Genomic DNA, 6,622 nt, shown 5'->3' with positions numbered 1-6,622 from the left:
GACCTGAGGGTCAAACGTCTAATGTCCTTGTTTCATGACTCGCTTCCATGACACATCATCATGCTAGTCCTCATCAATTAATCATTACATCATCACTTGTAAGTTTGTATCATCGACGTCAAGTCTTCAACGAAACCTGGAATAAATGTCATGGCAAAAATTGTGAATTCCTGCACACACAGAACATCCAAAGTTCGGTTGGAGAACATGTAGAGGACGAAGGGTTTCTCTCATTACGTGGGTTACAACGCACACACACACGCACAGTTAAACCCCGTCATAAAACTGTGGGGGATAAATGGTCATGATCAGCCATCTCTCCATCATCGCACGTTATTTCTTTGCAAAAAAAACCAAGACTTGAAAAAAAGCACGTTCAGGAAAAGGGCTTCCCCCAAAGCCAACCCAAGCTTAACCTCCCTTTAAGGCATCAGCGATTTTGCTCTCCTTCCCGGGGAAGGTTCGCAACCCCGGGCTTCTTAAAACGAAAAAGAAACATCCAAAACTTATCTCATCCCCCCGACTTCCTTTTATCTATCCCCCCCCTTTGTCTTAGAGACACAGTTAAGCGTCCCCCCCAAACCCCCAAATTTTCGCTCGAATTTCTCAAAAACATTAACGCTCTCCCGATGAGGAACTTCTATAAAAAGCATCATCTCATAAAAAAAAGGTGTGCCCGCAAGTTCTCTTCGACCCCTTGTAGCTTAGAGGGGCCACGTATCGAAACTAAGAAAAAAAGGGGGAAAGGCAAAATTACGCCAACGATGGGGTTCGGATGAGACGACCGGAGTGATGAGGACTAGGGAGGAGGTTCACGTCTCCGTGCCTCCCCCCTGCAGAAGGATTTTTGGGTTTGGGTAATCGTGACTCCACGCATATTTAGGGGGAGAGAGAGAGCACCTCCACCAACGTCGTTTTATTTTCCGTCAGATGACGTGGGTAGATCTATAGATTTTTTAAACACTAATACCAGCCCCCCCCAACGTACCTCTGAGGTTACGGGGTTTTAAGCCCTTTTTTTTTCCCCAAAGGTTTGACTTGCAAGACTTTCCCGTATTGCCTCATACCAAAATAACATCTACGAGGGTAAACTTTGGGGTTTCAAAATTTTTGGTCTTGCCCCTTCTATACTTGGGCAGTGAGATGCGGGGCCCTTTTTCCCCATTTTTTACTTTACTTCCTCATAACAGAGAATAGTGAGAAAACATGAAAAAGCACATAAGCTTAACAATAAAATTGATACATAATTTGGGAAAAATTCGTTTCGAAATTCTAACTTACCGAAACACCATTTTGTAAATTTTTAAGAACCCGGTGTTTGAAACCCGGGCTGTGAAACCACAGTGATTTGTGAAAATAAAAAAACAGTAAAATTATTCCCGTATCTTTATCAACCCTGTTATTTCATTAAAATAACGATTATCTTTACAGCAGTGCCTGTCACAATGAAAGACGAGAGTGGAGTCATGCATCCTATAGGGGGGTTCGCCACTGGTAACACCCGCAGTGCCTGTAAACCCCTAGGAAAGCCGACACTGACCCTCACCGCAGTGGGCCCGTACCCATAAAGGGAAAGCTCGACACTGACGGCCCCTGCAGTTCCTGTAAAACCCATAGGAATGCTGACACTGACGTCACTGCAGTGACTGCTGCCCGACAGTGAAAACCGACAGTGACGCAACTCATTTCCCCCATCTTACTTAAACCCCTTACCCCCTCACACGAATGGCTTAATCCCTCGCTAGGGAAGGTACATCATACCTGCTTTATATGCAGCACCCCTCCTATCGAGTCCCTCAACACACATCCTTTTCGTAAAGCCCCTTTTTAGGGGCTTGCTGGCTGGCAAACCAAAGGGCCAAACAGAGCCCTGGGCAAAACCCCTTCCCAAATTTTAAACCCCAAAACATTTGATGTTTAGTGATGCTTACTGGGGCGCGTAAAGAGTGAAAGGGGGGCTTTCAGTTGAACCCTTTCCCCTTTTTTGGGAGCCTCCTGTAAATTTCGAGGGTGCAGTCCACGCAGGAGCAGAGTGAAATTTGGGGTCCTTTTTTGGGGGGAGAGAGGGGGACGGGGAATGCCCCACATATGGGTGTACTAATTTTTTTTTTTTTTTTTCGTCCTCTGATGGTGGTGGTGAAAATGATGCAAGCCCCGTCCCAAGGTGACTTGAATTGGGGTCTATCTTGGCTTACAGGGCAACAAAAAAAAAAAAAAAAAAAAAAAAAAAAAAAAAAAAAAAAAAAAAAAAAAAAAAAAAGAGAAAAGAGAGAGAGAGAGAGAGAGAGGAAAGAGAGAGAGAGAGAGGAGAGAGAGAGAGAAGAGGAGATGCCTTCCCCTCCGTCCATGAGGGCAAAAGGGATACATGAAATGGGGCCCTTTTCAAAAAAATCCCCCCCTTAAGGCCCATTTTTTTTTTTCAAAGGGCGCGAAATGTACCCCGGGCGCGGGGGGAAAAATTTCCCTTTATCCCTTCGTCCATTGCACTTTACACTCTCGCCTTCTTTGTCTACTCTTAATATTGCGTTTACTTCTGGGAATGAAGGCTAAGGGACTAACCCTACAGTTCCCCCCGACCTTCCAAGAATTTCCCAAGGCCCCCTTTGGAAAACCCCGGGGCCCCTTGTTTAACGTCGCGGCCTATGCGAGTCTAAACTCAACAACTTCAGCACCCAAACAGCACCCTTCGAACCCTTTCCCATCCCCCTTTCTTACTATGCTGTACGAGGTTGTTCTATAGTTCCTTCTCAAGTCCCTTTTTTCTCTTTTATTGAAATCCCCTTTTTTCTACAAAACTTTTTAGTTTTCCCTTGAAACCCAGTGGGTCCTGTAATGGGTTCTTAGGGATCTTTGTTTTTATTTAGATCCATGTTTTAAATTTCCAACACTTTTCCCAAAGGGGTGGAAATGTCTTTCCAACATCTTTTTCCAAAGGGTGGAAGATGTTTTCCAACTCCCCTTCCAAGGGTGGAAGATGTTTTTCCCAAACATCTTTTCCCAAAGGGGTGGAAGATGTTTTTCCCCAACCCATTTTCCTCCAAGGGTGGAACATTTTTTTCCCCACTTTCACCCGTCCTTAATTCCCCTTTTGCCATCCTTGAAGTTCTCAATTGCGATATAATCTAGCCCCGGGTTTTCCCCTTCATCATTTTTTCCCTTCCCTCGTTTTTTTTTCACCTCACATTCTTCCAGCTCTGCTGAATCTGTGTCATGTATCTACAAAGGGTCGCGAAGGCGTCGGGAGTGAAATGCAAAAGATGGGGCCCCGAATTTTTTCGACATTGGTCCCCTCGGGGGGTGGGTCCCCACAACTGCGCTGTTCTAAACATGCCAGCCAAGTAAAACCCGGGCTTGCCTCTTGTGTACCCAAACATCGTCATTTTTAAATTTCCCTACCCCGTTTAATCTCAATTTTTCTCCGCCTCTAACCAACTTCATCAGGGGCCAGGGCAATGCCAAGCCTTTTCTTTAATTTTTGAATTCCCCCTTTTCTGGACAGGGTCCCCCCTCCCATTACACGCATTATAAACACCAACTAAAGCATTAAAGGGATACCCCAAAAAAAGGACAAATTATGTCCCCATCTCTCATTATTTTTTCCCCCGGGTCGATTTAGAATAACGAACCATTGTCTCCGTCATGCGAGGCTTCCCTGGGGCCCCGGGCTTCGATGAAGGCATGGCTATGGGTTTTAATGGATGTATATAATACAGCCTTCTTATCTCCCTAGGGTGACGAAAAGGGGGGCCAATAATTCTGCTGACATACCTCCTCGAATCAAGGGCCCACCCGAAAAAAAATGTCTAACCTTCCATCCACACCTGATCACTTTTCCCTTTTCAGTTCATATGGGCGAAATCTGGGGCCCTCGAGCACGGAAAAAACCCCTCCTCCCCCTTCAAACTGATCCTCACCCGCTATTAAAACCTTCTCCACTGGGAATCGTTGTACACCCACTGTCTGGGGGATCAAAGGGGCCCCCCGTCCCTTTATAACGCGGGAAGGTTGTTGACCCCCTCCTCTCCTCCCCGTGGGGAAAGAGAGAAAGAGAGAGAAGGGGAAAAAAGAGAGAGAGATGGGGGGAGAGAGGGGAGAGAGAGAGAGCGGGTGAGGCAAGTCGTACGCACGGGGGAAAGGAGGGGGGTGAGCAGTGAGGCCGAAGGTCACAAGCAAGCAGGCAGCCTCCGTCACAGGAGGCCAGGGGGTTTGAAACCAACCGAGGTCAAAACCCCTTGGTGCCACGTCCTCCTTTGGGGTCAGAGGTTTGGGGGGGACACCCTTCCCCCCTCTTTCCCCCCTCCTCTTCCTCCTCCTCTTCCCCCTCCTCTTCCTCCTCCCTAGATTTAATCACAACCTGAAGGGGTTAGAGTTAACGGTTTACAGCTGGGAAATCAAATTGGAGGCAAACCGAGAGGTTTGGGTTTGGGGGATGTTGACACTAAGGGGGTGAGGTTAAGTTTGAAACCAGGATAAAAATCATCATCAACCTGGGGTCAAACGTTAATTCCTTGTTTCATGACTCGCTTCCAACACATCATCAAGCTAGTCCTCATCAATTAATCATTACATCAACTTTTAATTTGTATCAGGGGACGCAGCCTTAAAACAAAAACCTGGAAAAAATTTTTTGTCATGGAAAAAAGGGGGTAAATTTCCCTGCCACACAGAACATCCAAAGTTCGGTTGGGGGAACATGTAGGGGACAAAGGGGTTTTCTCTCTTTTACGGGGGTTACAAGCATAATAAAAAGCTCCTGGGAGGGTCATGAGGGCCTTTTCCCCTCCCCCAATGACCTCCTTGGGAGGGTTTAAAACCTTGTTTCCTTTGGGTCGTCCCCCCGCCCACAATACAAAAAAAAAACCCCAACTCCTCCAAACCCAAAGGGGGCCCAAATGGCCATCCCTCCCCGCCCGTGAATTGTAATGTGACCCCAGTGGGAAGGAGACAGGAGGCCTGGTTTTAAGAATCTCGGCGGAAGAGGGCGGTGGGTTAGATCGCGTTACCTCACTGTTACAGAGACGAACGCACGCACACACACACACACACACACACACACACACACACACACACAGAGTGGGAGCACGTGCAAAAGCTTCAGTGGTGTTGGGGACACTGTGCTTGCAGGACGCACCGAAATAGGAGGGAGCCACTAAGTTGCTTTCCCCCCTCGCTGGCTAGTTGACACTGTGGGGGTTCCACAAGCACGGAGTGGGGCGGACCACGGCTGCGCCTTCTGCAGTCCGCCTTCGACAAGACTCTGGCCTGGTTGAGAGGGCGTTGTGAAGCCTTGTTGCACACAGCACGGTAAGTGCTTGTTGTCACCGATGCTTGTAGTCACTGCCAGGATAGGGTGCGATGCTTGTAGTCACTGCCAGGATAGGATGTGATGCTTCTAGTCACTGCTAGGATAGGATGTGGAACTTTTAGTCACTGCAAGGATAACGTGTGATACTTGTAGTCACTGCCAGGGTAGTGTGCGATGCTTGTAGTCACTGCTGAGTGGTGTGTGTGTGCTGGCCGGAATCACTGTCAGTGTCGTGTGCTGCTAAAAGTCAACACACATTGCTTGTAGTCATCCTGGGGTCGTCATTCCGATTTCAATCCACCACAGACGTACAAAATAAGAAACTCACTCACAGCGCTGACTCGTATCACCAATTCCGACATGAAATTGACAATTTGCAACCAATTGAATATTTTTTTTCCTCGATTTCTTTGCTATTTTCCCCTTGTTGTGTTCTTACGACTTGTAAGATATTCACGTCTTATCTTCATCCAATCATTTTAACGGAGCCTGCTGACACGTGATCTTTGTTCTTTGGCACCGTCGTGCATAATCTTGGCACCACTACGTAAAATATTGGTACCATTCAGTTTGGATCTTGACACCAGTATCAACACGAAGATTCTTGGCACCAGGATATATGGAATCTGGCACCAGTGCCATGAATCTTTTTGGCACCAAAATGTGGATTCTTGGTCCCATTACGTGAAATCGTGGCACCACAACGTGGCAAGACACGTGAACGAATGGAAACTACCACGTGTGTGTGTGTGTGTGTGAGAGAGAGAGAGAGAGAGAGAGAGAGAGAGAGAGAGAGAGAGAGAGAGACGTGCGGGGTATACCTCTCTCTCTCTCTCTCTCTCTCTCTCTCTCTCTCTCTCTCTCTCTCTCTCTCTCTCTCTCTCTCTCTAATGACGCATAATGATAATAATCAGTCATCTAAACACGTAGAATGAAGTATACACATCCACCATGCATTTCTTGGCCTCCTCTAACCACACAACATCATTCCCAACATGCAAACATCACTGCCCCCTTCGTCTCTTCCGACGCCACAACAGTAGACCCCAAACACTGCTCTTTGTTCCTCCTGACGGTGCCACATCACGTCCCTCTTGCTCTGACGAGCGTCAGCACCAGTTAACGCTGACATCAGGAACTTCCTCTGTCGTATGGGGACAGTGCTCGAGTGGGTCATGGGCAGTGACACACTTCTGACGGCACTGTGACACTGCTTACGTGTCCCACACTGTACCCATGCCTGGGTACCACTGCGACAGTGCCCATATGTCCTCTACAGTGTTATCATTCCTTGGGTGGCATTGTGGTAGTGTCTAC

The 6,622-nt window shown here is 47.5% G+C and overlaps 1 protein-coding gene across 1 annotated transcript in view; it reads left to right on the top strand.

The window, feature by feature from the left end:
• Positions 1 to 5,097: 5,097 nt before the first annotated feature.
• Positions 5,098 to 6,622, top strand: part of LOC139757199 (arylsulfatase I-like) — a 30,267-nt gene continuing 28,742 nt past the window's right edge. The window contains exon 1 of the mRNA XM_071677351.1: positions 5,098 to 5,304. The gene's annotated coding sequence lies outside the window, so the exon portion shown is untranslated. The remainder of the gene's footprint in view (positions 5,305 to 6,622) is intronic.

Source organism: Panulirus ornatus, chromosome 25 (genome assembly GCF_036320965.1).
Source record: "Panulirus ornatus isolate Po-2019 chromosome 25, ASM3632096v1, whole genome shotgun sequence".
In the NCBI taxonomy this organism is placed as follows: domain Eukaryota; kingdom Metazoa; phylum Arthropoda; class Malacostraca; order Decapoda; family Palinuridae; genus Panulirus; species Panulirus ornatus.
The sequence above is the reverse complement of the archived record's forward strand: the minus strand, read 5'-3'. Positions and strand labels throughout refer to the sequence as shown.